Raw genomic sequence first — 20,234 nt, 5'->3', positions numbered from 1 at the left:
ACTTTTTTGACCTACAAAACATGAGTTCATGTGATTCAAACTAGAACTTGACACTCGTGGGGAACCAGTGTTGGAGCCAAGACCCTGGGACATCAGAGTCCACCTCAGCTGAGCATCTATGCAGCAATGAAATCTGATATTCTGTGAACACTGACTGATAATTTTATTCACTAATTAATCATTTCTCCTTGCCGTATTCACTGCTTGGTATTTCATTTCAACTTTCAGTATCTGAAGATTTTGTTAACATAACCAAACAGTTTAGAATTATGAATAAAATGAGCAATTTGGTTCATTCCACCAACTCATGTGCTGTATGCAACATATTGGGTAAGGCACTCAACAAATACACAATCGTATCATAGACCTTGGTTCAAATCATCCATAGCCATACTATACTAAAAATTTAAGTTCTACAATACTAAAGACGATGGTGCAGAAAGCCGAAACATGACTGAACTTGGAGTCACAAGAAATATATTACAGGGAGCTGGAGAGATGGCTCAGAGGTTAAGAGCATTGGCTGCTCTTCCAGAGGTCCTGAGTTCAATTCCCAGCAACCACATGGTGGCTCACAACCATCTGTACTGAGATCTGGTGCCCTCCTCTGGAGTGAGGGCATACATGGAGGCAGAATGTTGTATACATAATAAATAAAAAAAATCACATTAAAAAAATACTGTGTGCCCCACCAGAATTTTGGAGGGTTCTAGGAGAGCTATAATGGGAAGCATTAGAGCTTTGGTGACAGTGAAGACCTTGCAGGCCTGTGAAGACAAGGGACACTTGCATATACAGTCAGATGATAAGTCAAACCAACACATTCATTCCTCCAACAAAAAAGATTTGGAGCAAACTTCCTGCCAGGCCTTCGCTGGCAGCTAGGGCAAAATTAAGCAGACTGACTTAGATGTTGGCCCATGAACTACACAGGTTAGACTCATGGCAGATTTTGTTGGAAGAATCACAGTTTGGAGAGTTCACTGAGGGCTAGAATAACTAGAGAAGTCTTCTTGTATAAGCATGGAACTTAAGTTTATTCTTCCTCAAATGGTATAAATACCACTAAGTTATTCAGTTCCCCAACACAGCAATCACCTATGAGAGAATATAGCATCCTTCCTTTCTCATTTGCTGCAGAAGACATCCAAAGGAAAAATAACTACACTTTTCAATGTATGCTTTCATATGCATATCAACCTTGGCAGTGTTTGAAGACTGGTATTTCTAGTTCATTCACTGAAGAAAAGTAAAAGCAACATCAAATTTGAAAACACTCCTTACAAAGATTCTGTAAAACTACGTTAAAAAGTGAAAGCCTTGAATGATAGCTAAAACCGAGGTGTTTTCCGTTTCCGTTCAAAACTTCCATTTTCAGGCGGAAGGCGGCCGGAACACCGGGTGGCGGAGGACGCCCAGCGCAGCCAGCGGGGACCGACTGGGACTGGAGCAGCAGCAGAGGACACAGGCTGCTGGCAGCGGGAACCCTCCCAGCAGCAGAAGCAGGCTGCAGGGACCGCGCACAACACCGAGAACAGATCGCCCCACTACAAATAACCAAAGAGGTAGGCCTTCGGTTGGGGAGGTCCCTGGCAAAGGAAGAGCCGGGTCCTATTCCTGAAGATCCTTCTGAGGGGTGAGAGGGATCTTGGCCCCCCGGCAGGAACCAGGAAACAGAGCAAGGGCATTTTGTAAGAGGAGCCCCTGGCCAGCAGGGAAACCTGAACCAGTTTTAAAAGACCCCTTAGATAGCATCGATAGGAGGAGATGGGCAGGCGCCAAGGAAAGAATTCACCCAATAATCTGAAAAACAACATGAAAACACCAGAACCCAACGATCTTACAACAGAAGGTCTCCAACACCCTAACACAGAAGAAGTGGAAAAAATTGACTTTATGAAAGCAGTAGAATCCCTTAAACAACATGTGAAAAATGCCCTTATAGAAATGGATGAGAAGTATAACCAAAAATTTGAAGAAATGAGTAAATACGTACATAATACCCTGGGAAACCAAGAAAGAACGATCAAACAGGTAATGGAAACAGTTCAAGAATTGAAAACTGAAATGGAAGCAAGGAAGAAAACACAAACTGAGGACCAGCTGGATATGGAAAATCTAGGTCAACGAGCAGAGCCTACAGAAACAAGCATAATCAATAGAATACAAGAAAGAATCTCAGATTCTGAGGACACCATAGAGAAAATAAACGCTCTGATCAAAGAAAACTGCAAAACCAACAAATTCTCATCACAAAACATTCAGGAATTATGGGACACAATAAAAAGACCAAATCTAAGAATAATAGGAATAGAAGAAGGAGAAGAGTCACAGCTCAAAGGCCCAGAAAATATTTTGAACAAAATTATGAAAGAAAACTTTCCCAACATAAAGAAAGATATTCCTTTGAATATTCAAGAAGCATACAGAACACCAAACAGACTGGATCAAAGGAAAACATCCCCTCGCCATATAATAATCAAAACACAAAATATACAGGTTAAAGAAAGAATACTAAGAGCAGCAAAGGAAAAAGGCCAAGTAACTTATAAAGGTTACACCTGATTTCTCTATGGAAACAATGAAAGCCAGAAGGTCCTGGATAGAAGTACTGCAGAAGCTAAGAGACCATGGATGCAAGCCCAGACTACTATACCCAGCCAAGCTTTCGTTCACTATAAATGGAGAAATCAAGACATTCCAGGATAAAAACAAATTTAAACAATACGTAGCCATGAATCCAGCCCTACAGAAAGTAATAGAAGGAAAACTGCAACCCAAGGAATCCAACATTGCCAACACTGCCTACAATAACTCAGGCATCTAGCGACCCTTCACTAGCACAACTCAAAGAAGGGAGACACACAAATTCTACTTCCAAAAAGAATAAGAATATCAGGCGTAAACAACCATTGGTCATTAATATCACTTAATATTAATGGTCTTAATTCACCTATAAAAAGGCACAGGCTAAGAGATTGGATACAAAAACAGGATCCAACATTCTGCTGTTTGCAAGAAACACATCTCAACCACAAAGACAGGCATCAACTCAGAGTAAAAGGCTGGAAAAAGGTCTTTCAAGCAAATGGTCCTAAGAAAAAAGCAGGTGTGGCCATATTAATTTCTAACAAAACTGACTTCAAACTAAAATCAATCAGAAGAGATCGAGATGGACACTTTATACTCATAACAGGAACAATTTGTCAGGATGACGTCTCAATCCTGAATATTTATGCCCCTAATATAAAGGCACCCACGTATGTAAAAGAAATATTACTAAAATTCAAGGCAGACATCAAACCACACACACTAGTAGTAGGAGACTTCAATACACCTCTCTCAGCAATGGACAGGTCAATCAGACAGAAACCTAATAGAGAAGTAAGAGAACTACTGGAGGTAATGAAGCAAATGGACTTAACAGACATCTATAGAACATTCCACCCAAATAGGAAAGAATATACCTTCTTCTCTGCAGCTCATGGAACCTTCTCGAAAATTGACCACATACTCGGAAACAAAGGAAACCTCCACAGATACAAAAAAATATCAGTGTCCACCTGTGTCTTATCAGATCACCATGGATTAAAGTTAGAATTCAACAACAATACTACCTCCAGAAAGCCGACAAACTCATGGAAACTGAACAGTCAACTACTGAACCACACCTGGGTCAAGGAAGAAATCAAGAAAGAAATTAAAGTCTTCCTTGAATTTAATGAAAATAAAGGGACAACATTCTCAAACCTATGGGACACTATGAAATCAGTGCTAAGAGGAAAGTTCATAGCACTAAGTGCCCACTTAAAGAAAACAGAGAAAGCATACACCTGAAAGCTTTAGAAAAAAAAGAAGCAGACACGCCCAGGAGGAGTAGAAGACTGGAAATAATCAAACTGAGGGCAGAAATCAACAAAATAGAAACGCAGAAAACAGTCCAAAGAATCAATGAAACGAAAAGTTGGTTCTTGGAGAAAATGAACAAGATTGACAAACCCCTATCCAAATTAATTAAACGACAAAGAGAGAACACACAAATAAATAAGATCAGAAATGAAAAGGGGGACATAACCACAGACACAGAGGAAATTCAGAGACTCATTAGATCTTACTACAAAGCCTGTATGCCACAAAACTAGAAAATGCAAAAGAAATGGACATTTTTTTAGATAAGTACCACATACCAAAGCTAAACCAAGACCAGGTGAACGATCTAAATAGACCTGTTAGTCGCGAAGAGCTAGAAACCGTTATCAAAAATCTACCTTCCAAAAAAAGCCCAGGACCAGATGGTTTCAATGCAGAATTCTACCAGAACTTCCAAGAAGAGCTAATACCTATACTCCTTAATGTATTTCACAATATAGAAACAGAAGAGTCATCGCCAAATTCCTTTTATGAAGCTACAGTTACCCTGATACCAAAACCACACAAAGACCCAACCAAGAAAGAAAATTACAGGCCTATCTCACTCATGAATATCGACGCAAAAATTCTTAATAAAATACTGGCAAACCGAATCCAAGAACACATTAGAAACATTATCCATTATGATCAAGTAGGCTTCATCCCAGAGATGCAGGGCTGGTTCAACATACTAAAATCTATCAAGGTAATCCAGCATATAAATAAACTGAAAGAAAAAAACCATATGATCATTTCATTAGATGCTGAAAAAGCATTTGACAAAATTCAACACCCCTTTATGATAAAAGTCTTGGAGAGATTAGGGATACAAGGGTCATACCTAAATATAATAAAAGCTATTTACAGCAAGCCGTCAGCTAACATTAAATTAAATGGAGAAAAACTCAAAGCCATCCCACTAAAATCAGGAACACGACAAGGCTGTCCACTCTCTCCATACCTCTTCAATATAGTGCTTGAAGCGCTAGCAATAGCAATAAGACAACATAAAGGGATCAAGGGGATTCGTATCAGAAAAGAAGAAGTTAAGCTCTCGTTATTTGCAGATGATATGATAGTATACATAAGCGACCCCAAAAACTCTACCAAAGAACTCCTACAGCTGATAAACACCTTTAGTAATGTGGCAGGATACAAGATCAACTCCAAAAAATAAGTGGCCTTCCTATACATGAAGGATAAGGAAACAGAGAGGGAAATTAGAGAAACATCACCTTTCACGATAGCCACAAATAGCATAAAATATCTTGGGGTAACTCTGACCAAGGATGTGAAAGATCTATTTGACAAGAACTTTAAGTCTTTGAAGAAAGAAATTGAAGAGGACACCAGAAAATGGAAAGATCTTCCTTGCTCCTGGATTGGGAGGATCAACATAGTAAAAATGGCAATTCTACCAAAAGCAATCTATAGATTCAATGCAATCCCCATCAAAATCCCATCAAAATTCTTCACAGATCTGGAGAAGACAATAATCAACTTTATATGGAAAAACAAAAAACCCAGGATAGCCAAAACAATCTTATACAACAAAGGAGCGTCTGGAGGCATTACCATCCCTGACTTCAAACTCTACTACAGAGCTACAGTATTGAAAACAGCTTGGTATTGGCATAAAAACAGAGAAGTCGACCAATGGAATCGAATAGAAGACCCTAACATTAACCCACAAACCTATGAACACCTGATTTTCGATAAAGGAGCTAAAAGTATACAATGGAAAAAAGAGAGCATATTCAACAAATTGTTCTGGCAAAACTGGATGTCAACCTGTAGAAGAATGAAAATAGATCCATATCTATCACCATGCACAAAACTCAAGTCCAAATGGATTAAAGACCTCAATATCAATCTGAACACACTGAACCTGATAGAAGAGAAAGTGGGAAGTACTCTACAACACATGGGCACAGGAGACCACTTCCTACGTATAACCCCAGCAGCACAGACATTAAGGACCTCATTGAATAAATGGGACCTCCTGAGACTGAGAAGCTTCTGTAAAGCAAAGGACACTGTCGCTAAGACACAAAGGCAACCCACTAACTGGGAAAAGATCTTCACCAACCCCGCAACTGACAAAGGTCTGATCTCCAAAATATATAAAGAACTCAAGAAACTAGACCGTAAAAGGCTAATCAACCCAATTATAAAATGGGGCATTGAGCTGAACAGAGAATTCTCAACAGAAGAACTTCAAATGGCCAAAAGACACTTAAGGTCATGCTCAACTTCCTTAGCGATCAGGGAAATGCAAATCAAGACAACTTTAAGATACCATCTTACACCTGTCAGAATGGCTAAAATAAAAAACACCAATGACAGCCTTTGCTGGAGAGGTTGTGGAGAAAGGGGTACACTCACCCATTGCTGGTGGGAATGCAAACTTGTGCAACCACTTTGGAAAGCAGTATGGCGGTTTCTCAGGAAATTCGGGATCAACTTACCCCTAGACCCAGCAATACCACTCTTGGGCATATACCCAAGAGAGGCCTTATCATACAACAAAAGTATATGCTCTACGATGTTCATAGCAGCATTGTTTGTGATAGCCAAAACCTGGAAACAACCTAGATGCCCTTCAATGGAAGAATGGATGAAGAAAGTATGGAATTTATACATATTAGAGTACTACTCAGCAATAAAAAACAAGGACTTCTTGAATTTTGCATGCAAACGGATGGAGATAGAAAACACTATCCTGAGTGAGGTAAGCCAGACCCAAAAAGAGGAACATGGGATGTACTCACTCATATTTGGTTTCTAGCCATAAACCAAGGACATTGAGCTTATAATTAGTGATCCTAGAGAAGCTAAATAAGGAGAACCCAAAGAAAAACATATAGGCATCCTCCTGAATATTAACCTTCAGCAAGCGATGAAAGGAGACAGAGACCCAAATTGGAGCACAGGACTGAAATCTCAAGGTCCAAATCAGGAGCAGAAGGAGAGAGAGCACGAACAAGGAACTCAGGACTGCGAGGGGTGCACCCACAAACTGAGACAATGGGGATGTTCTACTGGGAACTCACCAAGGCCAGCTGGCCTGGGTCTGGAAAAGCCTGGGATAAAACCGGACTCTCTGAACATAGCGGACAATGAGGACTACTGCGAACTCAAGAACAATGGCAATGGGTTTCTGATCCTACTGCACGCACTGGCTTTGTGGGAGCCTAAGCAGTTTGGATGCTCAACTTACTAGACCTGGATGGTGGTGGGGGTTCCTTGGACTTCCCATAGGACAGGGAACCCTGATTGTTTTTCAGGCTGGGGGGGGACTTAATTGGGGGAGGGGGAGGGAAATGGGAGGCGGTGGCGGGGAAGAGACAGAAATCTTTAATAAATAAATAAATTTAAAAAAAAACTTCCATTTTCAGTCTTAGACTTTTCAATTCCAGGCAAGGGGGGGGGGGCACCGAGAAACCATTCTCCATTACAGTGCAAAAGGAGGGAGCAGGTAGGTGGCCTACTTCCAGAGTATGAGTGCTGACCGTCACTTTTAAAATGATTAAGTAAGCAACCCAAAGAAAAATATACTGAGGGTAAATTTCTAAACCAATCGAGATGAAAGACCTGGTTAGGTCAAACTGTCACCCTCCCTGCTCCATTTTCTTTAATAATGGTCCATTGTGTTAGCAAGAAGCCCAGCCACCCGCCCCTCATGAAGAGCTTCCTACAATATAATTTACATGGTATTAGGGATTATCTTTTTATCTGCAAACTAAACAAGATGAAATTATGTCAGCCCAAGTCTCTACAGACAAGGTATGTCAAAAAGATAAATTACATAATTTATATTTGCATTCCTTTGCATTTTTAATATTGTTATATTCTTTGCATTTCTAATTATATTTGCATTTTAAATATTGAATTCATTTTTTAATTTCAGTGGTAAAATGACATGATATAATTAGGAATAGATGGACATGGGACATGTTCAGAGCCTTTGCTTTGCCTCCGCCGCAATCAAAGACTTCTTTCCTTCCCATGATACCCAAGTACCCAGAAGAGCAGCATAATAAAGCTAAGCTCTGCTGGTTACTAATTTGGTATATCTCAGTGTTGTTTGAAATCATTCTTCTGCTCTCCCCTGTAAGCAGATTATACACCTCTACCCGTGTGATGCTTTCTTGGAGGCAGAATAGGTACTTTTGCTCCACCATTACGCCTCATTATGTTGACAGATAGAGAGGCTGTCCTCGGTCAGCATAGTCCCTTGCCACGAGAACAGCATGCCCCAGACAGGGGCTGTCTCTGCAGCCAGGATCTAGAAATGAGGTAGGGCTGCAGATGGCCCACACACAGCACAAAGCAGATATTTAGCCAACTCACTGACAGCTTTGTTACCTTATGTGAGAAATAAAGAAATGTTTATATGGTAGATCAAGAAAATTATGAACTAGGAAAACAGCAAGTTTACTGATATCAGGAATTAGTATACTATATGATCATCATATATAAGGTGGTCTAAATGAAATACTATCATTTTGTGTCAGCTACATTAGATTTACCAATACAGTTCTCTAGAGAGAGAGAGAGAGAGAGAGAGAGAAAGTGTGTGTGTGTGTGTGTGTGTGTGATAGAAGTAGTAGTTTATTCATTGTTAGAATCCTGCTATGGTTTGAGCACCCTCTGAATGCCAATGAGTTAAAGGCCTGGTATTCATGGCTGTGCTCTTGGGAAACATTTTTAATGTAAAGTCACCCATGGGATGTCCTGACATCACTGTGGTGTACCCTTGAGTGGCATCATCATAACTCATAAAATTTTTACAAGTGATCAATTAATTCAGCAAAGTAGTAGAATGCAAAGACAATGCAGAAAAGTCAGTTTCATTTATATTTACTCACAGAGGAGATTAGGAAAGCAGTTCCGTTTACAGTACCTTCAAATAGCGTAAAGCACTTATTAAACCATGTAGTTGAAAGACTTGTACAATAAAAAATAACATACTATCACCAAAAGAAGTCTGAGGTCTAAATAAAGGGAAACGTGCGCTTCCTGGATTGGAAAACTTAATATTGTTAACAGTGTCAGTCGTTCCCAAAAATTATCTACCAATTTAGTTTGGTTCATTATCAGAACCTAATTTTACAAACAACAAAACCTACCATGCGAATTCTCAAGAGATACTGAATTGCCATAAACAATCTTGAAAAAGGATAAGCAGTGTTGGTGGAGTTATACTTCTTATTTTAAACTGTATTCCAAAACTAAGTAATCAAAACAGTGTGGTATCAAGCTTACATATGTATGTATGCAAGAGGGGGCTGCAGAGATGGCTTTGCAGGTAAAGGCACTTGTGGATAAGTTTGATACCAGAACTTGGAATAAAGAAGAGTATAATCTACTCGAAAGTCATCCTTTGACCTCCACACATGGGCCATGGCATGTAGAATTGATTAATCTATGAATTGATTAATTAATCCAAACTAAAAGGCCCTCCCAAATATACTCAGTCAGTTTCTAAAGAAATGCCAAAACTTGAAAACTGGAAAGATACTCGGTGGTTAAGGGTTCTGACTGCTCTTGCAGAGGATTTGCTTTCTATTCCCAGCACCCATATGGTATCTTATGACAGACTGTAATGCATGTTTCAGTGAACCAATACCCTCTTCTGACCCCTATGAAATGCATACATACATACAGGCCAAACATTCATGTATGTAGAATAATTAAATCTAAAAATATTTTTAAGAGTGCAAGAATATTACTCAATGGACAAAGATCATTTTTCTAGAAAATGTTTTAAGTGTGTGTGTGTGTGTGAGTGTGTGTGTGTGTGTGTATACAAATGAATGAAGTTGGACTCAACTAGCCCCATATACAAGAAGCAGCTCATAGAAAGTAAAAATATAAATAGGAGCTTAAAGCTCTAACAACTCTTGAAAGTAAGCATGCAGTAAAAGTCTCAAAACATTTTAAAATAATTTCTCAGATTTGATGCCAAAGGTGCAGAAACTGAAAGGATAACTGGAGACCCAGGATTCTAGGATAGTTTTTTAGCTTTTATTTATGCTTTAAGAACCTCATATACAAGTACTGACTGCGTTTGCACCATTCTTTCCCTGCCTCCCCTTGCCCCAGCTCTTCCTATGTGTTCCCACTCCTTCTCGAATTAGATCTGTAGATCAAAAAACATCATGAAAGTAAAGTGGCAAGTCACATGATGAGATTAAATATTTACAAATCATATATCTGATAGATGATTAATAGCCAAAAATATAAAGGACTCTTAAAAATAATAACAAAGGAACAACCCAAATTTAAAACAGATGAAGGAATTGAGTAGACCTTTTTTTTTTCTTTTTGGGTTTTTCAAGACAGGGCTTTGCAATGAAACAGTCCTTGCTGTCCTGGAACTCACTTTGTAGACCAGGCTGGCCTCAAACTTAAAAACGATCCACCTGCCTCTGCCTCCCAAATGCTGAGATCAATAGTGTGCGCCACCATCACCCAACCTGAGTAGACATTTTTCAAACAAGTAAGTAACTAATTAGGACATGAAAAGATGCTCAAAAACATTAATCTTCAGAGAAATATACAACAAAATAAGAAGATTCCAGGTCATGCCAATTAGAATGATTGCTAAAAACAATAAAAAGTCAAAAAAACGATAAGTAGTTAACATTGTTGGGGATTGAAATAATCGAGACCCTTGGGCCCTGCAGACAAGAATATAAACCAGTGTAACCCCAAAAGAAAAAATATAACTATCTGAAAATAAAATATCTTATAACTAAAACAATTAGTGGTCTAGCAATTCCAGTTTGGAATGTGTACCCAAAAGAATCAAGAGAAAGGACTTTAAGAGATATGAGTAAGAGTGTTCAGAGCAGCGTTACAACAGCCAAAGTACAAACACTACCCATTTGTTCACCAATCATAATTGGGTAAACCAAGTGAAGCACTTGCCTTGAAACAAAAATTCTGACATAGACTATACATCTATGAGACCTGATGATTGTATACTAATGAGCAAAATGCATCAGTCATGAAGAAATGTGACTCTCTGTTCTATTTCAATCAGTGAGTTACTTATAATAGCAAAATCACAGAGACAGGAGGCAAATTGGGGGTTCTCAGAGTCTGGGGAGGAAATGGGAATAGGAAGTAATCGTTCAGTAGATGTATTGCTCACTTCACAAGATGAAGTGGTTTCTAGGGAGCATATTGGTGAATGTGTTCATTGAGAGGATATTTAGTGCCATTTAGTGGACTAAATACTGAAAATGATTAAGATTGTAAATTACAGTAAAAGCCAAAACTTGTAAAAATAATAATGATAATAACCTGTTTCATTGAGAAGCAAGTCTTGTTATTAGACACTGACTGTGATGAGAAACCCCAGGACATGTTGAGCTGTTGGACCTCAACAAGGGAAATCTTACCGTTCATGATTCAATATTTCTTTCCAACCAAAATACCAATTGATGAGGAAGGCAAAGAGGCACAATGATTTTAAAGGCTTTAAAAGCCAAAGCCTTATTCCTACAAAGTTCTAAGTAGACATTCAATCTTAAATAAGACAAGAAATAAATAGAATAATAAAATGAAATAATATGGCCATTTTCAAAATAGAAATCTAAGGTGGTTAGCACATCTCACATTCCCATTGTTAACTCAGACATTATTATTGAGAGGCATGTGGTTTACAGTTGATTTGAACTTAGAAAAGTATTTTCTGAAAGGCATTTTTTTCTTCATTATATTAGACGTGTGTGTGTGTGTGTGTGTGTGTGTGTGTGTGTGTGTTTTGTTTTGTTTTTTCAAGACAGGATTTCTCTGTAGCTTTGGAGCTTGTCCCTTCTTTTATACCCAAAGGACAGGATATCTTTTAAACTAATTTTAGAATATTTTCAATATTTTTATTAGATCTTTGAATCTATAAATTGCCTTTGGTAGAATTGCCATTTTTACTATGTTGATCCTCCCAATCCAAGAGCAAGGGAGGTCCTTCCATTGCCATACAATGTGTTTGATCATATTCAACCCTTCCCCCAAATCTTCCCAGATCCACCCCACTTTCCTGCCACTCAATAGTGTCTTTTATACACACATACATACATAATACATACATACGTATGCATATACATACATACATACATACATACATACTCCTTCAAGAACAATTCCTCTTGCCCAAATATTCTAGGATATATGTTCTTCCTCCAGGTAGTGGCAGGCTTACCAGGGGCCACGCTCTGAAAGAAAACTGTCTGTCCCTTGCCCTGGAGCTAACAATTGCCAACAACTCCGTAACCTAGGGTAGGATTGTATGCCTAATTCTACTATCCATGCTCGATCTCAGTCTGGCTTGGGCTTGGCCAGGTTTTGTACATGTTGTCACAACCTCTCTAAGTTCATGTGTGCAGCTGCCTACTGTGCCCAGAAGATAATGTTTCCTTGTAGTCTAACACTCTTTCTGCCCTACCCACTTCCCTTTTCTACAATGATCCCTGAGCATTGGGGGAATGAGAAGCTATGTATGTCCTCTTTAGGGCTGATCATTCTGAAGTCTCTTATTCCCAGCACCTTGACTAGTTGTGGGTCATTCTGTTAATCACCAGCTACTGCAAATAGAAGCTTTTTAGATAGGACTGAGAAATTTGTTAATTTATGGGTATAATTGTAAATCATGAAGAGACAGGTCATAGGCCCTAGAGGAAGATCTACTAACAATTCTTTTAACATTTAAATATAAAATTTTGTATTACTTTTCCAAACTTATCATTTTCCAAAGATTTCCAAAATTAGTGTGCAATATGACCCTTAAAAAATAATTAATTTGAGAGTCTGTAAGATGGTGCAGCAAGTATAATCATGTTCTTTGCCTAAAGACCTAAGTTCAATATTTGGAACCCAACTCCTCAAAATTGTCCCCTGACATCTATATGCACACACATACACACTATACACACACACACTACACACACAGTGATAGAATTAAATTTAAAAGAGAAAACATGAGATCAGGCACATTCAGGATGATATGGTCTAGACAAAATAGAACATAATGTTATAAAGGGATAAAGGGAAAGTTAAAATAGGAAGACTAAATGGAATTGGGATCTAGGGGAAAAATAGACCATAAAACAATACTCACAATTACTTCTTATCCTGTCAATTAACGTGATGGTAATAAGTAGTTTTCATTGGGCCTAGTTTTTTGTTTGTTTGTTTGTTTGTTTGGCTGGTTGGTTGGTTGGTTGGTTGCTCTTAGTTTTTGGTTCTTGCTTTGTTTTGTTTTGTTTTGCTTTGTTTTTCAAGACAGAGTTTCTTTGGAGCCTGTCCTGGAACTAGCTTTTGTAGACCAGACTGGCCTCGAACTCAGAGAGATCCACCTATCTCTGCTTCTCTCGAATGCTTGGATTGAAGGTATATGCCACCACCACCCAAAAGGTCTAAGTTTCCCATCTATATTATTTATTATGTAAAGTAACACATGTTCCAAGAAATTATCATGATCATTAAAATGATAAATTCTACTAAGTATTTAGAATAGTGCCTGACACAATAAGCTGAAGATTCTTGAGACATTATTTACTGAGTGTGTAGCAACCAAAGCACTGCAGCTACTGGAAGAGGACACAGACGTAGCCATGAACATGCCATACATTCTGTTGAGTGAGTGCCATGCAGATGCCTGTCCTTACAAGGAGAGAAAGTGTCATAGGCTAAAACAATTGGTGGTTTTCTTCCTTTCTCGAAGGTGACAGTTCCCTCCTCTGGATTCCCTTAGCATCATACCCATGCTTTTAATCTAAAGCTTCAAGCTATAGGGTCTCTGAAGCAAGAATGATCTCTTGTACAAGTGTGTGATAGCAGAGCCTGGAAAACAACTGAAGTTTAATAAGATGTCAATAAATGTCTTCTAAATTGATAAATTTCAATATGTGAAAAAAGAAAGCATACTTCGTTAAAGTAATCCTCTGACCAAACTTTACTCTTAAGGGGAGAAAGGATAGCTCTCAGCAACACTGAACAATTTAATTTAAAATAAAGAGGCAGGAGCAGGAGAGATATCTGAAAGTACACAGCACTTACTGCTCTTGCAGGGGATCTGGGGTCAGTTTTTAACACCCACATGGAGTCTCACTGTGATCTGCAACTCCAGTTTCAGGTGATCCTACTATCTAAGCCTTTCTCTGGTCTCACTGGGCACCAGACATAAAGACAATTACATACACATATGTGCAGGCACTCATATAGATACATAAAAATAAATGCATTTTAATATAAAATTAAAATGATCATGATTCCCAAAGTGTCCTCTCATCCCCATATGTGTCACATGCACACACACAAACAAATAAATGCATAAAAATTTAAATAAAAGATGGAAGCTCATGGGGTCTGCATTGTCATTTATTGAGAGCCTACAGTGGGGAAAACACAATGCAGCATATACAAACAAAGGAAAATATTTCCCTTGTGAATGCTCATATTGAGTAAAGAAAATCAATTTTTACACAAATTCTTCAAAATCCCACCAGTTATTCTATTTATAATAAACAATTTTACTCTTTTAAAAGGAGGCATTTCCAATTGGAGTGGTAAAGAAGGGGAGCTTTAAGGAAAGATACTTAGGTTAGGTATTAGACACAGCAGCCACTCATTGACATGTACATGGTAAGAAAGGATGTGCAGTAAGAAGGTACATATGTTGGCATGTTAGGAGACATGGGGTTAGACCACAGAATGAACTAATGAGTAGATGAATGAATGAATGAGTAGAAAAGCCAGATTCTGGGCATTCTTAGCTCATCTGAGGAAACTGAATGCAAACCTGGCCTTTGTCCCATAATTGAGGGAGATTAATATGCTCTACTGAACACAATGGTCTGACACCAGGAATAAATGCAGTGTGCAAACAGAGATGGAGATGATTAGTGCCAGAACAAAGAATTAAAAAGGTGAGAGGTAGACGAAAACATCCACAAGGTCAGGTTGCTAACATTTGGCAGCTGGCTAGATATGCATGTTCAGCAGAGAGAAGGCAGAGTGACTTTTCATCATTAAAAGACAGTTGACCTCTGGCCAAGAGAAATATCCCTTTCCTGTGACTCATTCTCTACCAGAAGCCTCTGATTTCCTGGAATTATTGATAAAATTTCTAAGTTTCTCGATGATGAATGCTTAGAGCACAATTTTAGTAGTATCTTGATGATAGATTTTTGGGACACAAACTTCCTCCTCCAGCCCTTGAAATGCTTCAGACTCAGTTAACTCACGTTTGAGCGACCGGTCCTATTTCTAGAATCTATGAACAATTGCCAACAGTTCTGCCAAGTGACAGTGAATGGATAGTCAGATGAACGGATCCCTATGAAATAAAAGTGTGTGTGTGTGTGTGTGTGTGCGTGTGCGTGTGCGTGCGTGTGTGTGCGTGTGCGTGTGTGTGTGTGTGCGCGTGCGCGTGCGCGTGTGCGTGTGCGTGTGTGTGTGTGTGTGCGTGTGCGTGTGCGTGTGTGTGCGCATGTGCGTGTGCAAAAGAAAAGATCTGCCATGTCACAATATTGATTAAAAGTCTCCAACACAGGAGTAGAGGGATTGCCACCTCGTTTACTTAGTTAAAAGCTCTAACCCCAGCGCTGAAGGAGCTGAGACAGGAAAAGTACATACGCAGGGAAAGCCTTCTGAACCTAGTGACTTCCAGACTAACCCAGCAAGGCCCTGTCTCAAAATACAAATACAATGAACAAAAATTATCAAAAGGTCTCTACATCCCAGCACTTGGGAGGCAGAGGCAGGCGGATCTCTGTGAGTTCAAGGCCAGCCTGGTCTACAGAGCTAGTTCCAGGACAGGCTCCAAAGCCACAGAGAAACCCTGTCTCGAAAAACCAAAAAAAAAAAAAAAAAAAAAAAAAGGTCTCTACGGGTGAACATAACAGGCAGTTACTCATTATCCTTCAACCCAAACCTGCTTCCTTTCTTGCTCCACTTGTCCAAGTCTTAGTTCCATACCTCCTTTTTAAAAGTCCATTTCCAAACAAAGCCCAGCAGAAAAGGCTACATAGACATCCAACAGCAAACCTTCCTCTTCAGTCGTTCTCCTTAGTCCTCTGGTCTGTTAGTGAGGTCTGTAATGAACACCTGCATGGAATCTCTGAGCTAGCACTACACAGCTTGCTTGGTCTCCATTCTCAGCCTTCTCACACCCACGCACTATGTTACAACTCTAGTTATTCCTCTATTATAAAAATTCAAAGAATATTATTTTACTTGAATCTTGTCACTGTGTTCTACTTTTAAAATTATGTCCTAACTCTTTAGTCTCCTGTGACAGTACTCACTACATTGTATTACAACAGGCTGTTCCTTTCTGTGGGTCCTCCCACATACTAGAAACTCCTAAATGGTTTTAGGATGAAACCTGTTGTTTCATAATTTTATATTACTCAACCCTTCAAGAACATTATCAATTTTTTTGTCTATTTTACAGAGAAAAACATATGACTCGGGGTATGTTATATAATTAAATATAATGACAGACGCAGGATTGAAGTATCTAACTCCAAAGCATTGTAGCTGAACACTTATTCATATTGTTTTATTTTCTGTTCATTGTTTTCTATTTTTTTTTGTTTGTTTGTTTTGTTTTGTTTTTTGAGACAAGGTTTCTCTGTAGCTTTGCAGCCTGTCCTGGCACTAGCTCTTGTAGACCAGGCTGGCCTCGAACTCACAGAGATCCGCCTGCCTCTGCCTCCCGAGTGCTGGGATTAAAGGTGTGCGCCACCACCGCCTGGCTTGTTCTCTAGTTTTACTAGCACTATGTGAATCTGATTCAGGGCTCTACTGTAGAGTGTGCATATTTGGAAAAATCACTGAATAACGAGTTTCTGAAATACAAGTCATATTCACTTCCAAGATCTGGCACCTAGTACAATGCCTTTTATACAAACACACTCTTGGTTTGTTCTGAAAAATGATTTTTTGAATTAAATAAAATGTCACAATGGTGAAGTGATTTTCAAGTACCATTTAAACACTAGTACTTATGAGACATGCAAAAGATTAAGAAAAATATTGGTTAAATTCATTTATCATTTTTAGCTCATGAATTTTAACTACTAAAAGGTCTCCCTCTAAATCTGATTTAAGTAATAGCTCAATAATTTTTGAACAATTTTTTCTATTTAGATTATTAATAGGATTTCACCTTGCTTTGTAAATCCACTCATGGTTGGCTAATGTCTTTATTGAGTCTTTCATCATGAGATCTCTATAGAAAATTTTCCTTGGAGTCGTAACTTCTACCACTAATGGAAACTTCCAGAGCAGGTGAAGTTGTAAAATCTAAGGCAAATGACCTCAAAAAAGCTTCCAACTTCTACTCAGATGACCTTAGTTCTTCACTTACCAGCTCTGACAGAGTGAGCTTAGAGCAGCACATTTTTAAGGCAAAATTTAAGTGAGTAAGAGAAGAAGACACTGAATCATCTTAGGAATGCTTACATGTGTTGGAAGAGGCTAGCCTTGCGAGATGACTTAGTATCCAATGATGACTGGGTATGACTTATGAGATTTTTGTAGAACATCCAGGTAGACCCACCTCCTCTATGCTCTTTGTGTATATATTGCTCCTTCTGGTCCACCCTTTTCCATATCCTGATAGAAAGGCCACCTTTATTCATGACTTAGCATACAGACACAGTAGGTTTTTCTAAAATCAGACCTTGATCCCACCAGAGCAATCACTATTCTTTGCAAGAAGTAGGGGAAAATCACAGTCTTCTATAAGAAGAGCGTATGGGATCATAGCAATCTCAGTTCTCTTCTAGAATGGGGGAGCCAGTGGAGGAGAATGCCTCTGGCTCCATAAGAGAACTCTGTACTTTTCCAAATACATTCTTCTTCATGTTGAGACTAATAAAAGTAGAAAAAATTGATATTCTCAAGCTAAAACATCCATAGTAATGCAATTGGGGTTTCTAAATATGACGGGGTATTGAGGAAAAGCATTACAGGAAATTATACAGTTTAATATAGGTAATATGTGATATATGAAAGAACCATATAGTTGCTATAGAAGTTCATGAATGTGTTGCTGTGTGAATGTCTTGCCCCTGAAAACTTTACAGCAGAGGCTTGTTCTTGATTAGACAAGGATGTAGTTTAGAAGAATAATGGTTCCTAGAACTTAGATGAAATAACTTGTAAGGCTCTTTCATGTTGGGGGATATTCAGTCACACTGTGAACTTTGAGTTTTCATTTACGTTAATTTAATAAAATTAAGCTTGGATCAGGAGGCTGTGTTAACAACTAATTGACAGAAACCCCAGAGGGCATCAGGGAGAGAGACTAGGTAGACACAGGAAGTAGTAGGGTGGGGCTTTGAGTGGCGTGGCTTTTTGTGGTTTGGCAAAGTCAAAGCAGGGGTCTTCCACGGATGCCAGCAAGGAGAGAGGGTTTGCTAACTGCCATTCAGCCTCTTTGAACGGCAGACTGTAGAATGAATTCTAATAGATCTTAATAATAAAAGCCCAGACTCAGATATAGAGGGAAAGGCTGAGAGATCAGATAAAAGGAGACAAACCACAGCCACCTTACCTACTCAATTCACCAGTGGAAAAAGAGACTGAGTTCCTGTCTCCTCCCACATTATCACTTCCTCTCTCTGTCCAGCCGTATCACTTCCTGTCTGCGGTACAGACCTCCAGACTTCTAGGGTTAGCTAGTGGCTCGCTCCAGCCTCTGATCTTCAGGCAAGCTTTATTTGTACCAACAAGATATCACCATAGCAGGTTTCCACCCAACCTTTGAATCTTGAGTTTTATTCATAATTAGAATGATAGAGCTTAAGTTAAGGCTACCTTTGGCAGCAGTGACAGGACTGGAGCCTGCAGGAGTAGAAGTCTTGCCAGGCTGCAGCCTGAGCAGCCAGGTCGCTGCTAGAGAAGCAGGCCAGTTAACTGTGGAGTTGCAATTGCCGACTGAGATAGCAGGAGATTAAGGCACAGCCATTGTGCTAAGTTAAAATAACACTCTCCAACTACGATTTCCAGGAAGTCGTTTGAGGATCCATTTTCAATCTCTTGGTCCCTTGGCACATACTTGACGTGAAATTAGGACCAACCGTCAACTACTGCAGCATCTCTGCTTCCAGCCCTAATAGTTAAGCCCCAAGATTATTTTAAAATCTACTGCTTGGCATAATGGATATAGTCACTATAAATGTCAAGATGAGGGTGAGAACCAGAAAGGGGATGCTGATCTGATGTGAACAGTCTTTAAGGGGACAGTGCTGGTAGGCGAATGAATAAGAGGGAAAGACAAAGGAGAACCGGATAGCTGGGATAGCTATGACCCACCAGATCCGAGACAGTACATCGAGCATTCCCGGCAAGCATACAGTGCCTGGCATGTAGCAGAAAATTAGGAAAGCCACTGGCTGAATGGATGGACAGACAGACAAAGGTTGAGTAAATGAACAAATGCTGGAGAGAGGAAGCAGGTGTGAAATTTATGAAAGAAACTATACGAGATACCTAAAGACAGAAACTAGAATTAACTGTCAGAATTAACACAATCAGTGAGAAGAATCCACCTCTCTAAAAGTCTGGATTGTTTACTTAGGGTCTAATTTGTGATTTCGAGGTTCCTTGTGTTCACTTGGTTTCAAAAGATCCCTACTATCTTTCTAGATGTCCAAAATAAACTATGCATCCCTTCAGAGCTACAAACACATTTCCTCACCATAGCTCACAGCAACAGACTACAGAGAAACTGTATTTCGCTGCCCTTCAACTGGAAGCAAATTCTAAGTGGGCAAGAAATCTCTGAACTAAACAAGTGGTTTGAAAACAATTCTGTTGGGTGGAGATAAGTTAAGGTGCTTAAAAAGCCCATTAAAGTCAGTGAAGAGATTGAGTCATGCTAGCAACAATAGAGAAGTCAGACACTTTGGACTGTGAAATCTCTTGAGTTACATAAGTGACCTAAGAGTGCTGGGAAGAGAAGCCTCCAAGTGCCTTGTTCAGATGCCCATCTCCAGCTCAGGTGCTATGAAGATTAGTTGTTTCTCTCCAGCATTCGTTTCTCTCCTTACATCTGAAGGTCAGCCTCAGGGACTTAACTTCTTCCATCTTACTCCCCATACACCCTTGTCTTTCACCTGTCCTATTCCCTCTTACCTAGTACAGATGCTCAGAAGTCTTTTTGCTATGTGCTTCAAGCACTGAAGGCCAATTAGAGTGGGAAAAATCATTCTTCTAACCCCGGACAGGAGCATTCTAATTATGTGTTTCTGGCACTAATTTCCCATATGTTAACTCAGCTCCCTGCTCTTTTTCTCCTTGAC

Source organism: Microtus pennsylvanicus, chromosome 5, assembly GCF_037038515.1.
Source record: "Microtus pennsylvanicus isolate mMicPen1 chromosome 5, mMicPen1.hap1, whole genome shotgun sequence".
Taxonomy (NCBI): domain Eukaryota; kingdom Metazoa; phylum Chordata; class Mammalia; order Rodentia; family Cricetidae; genus Microtus; species Microtus pennsylvanicus.
This window is presented reverse-complemented; position numbering follows the sequence as displayed.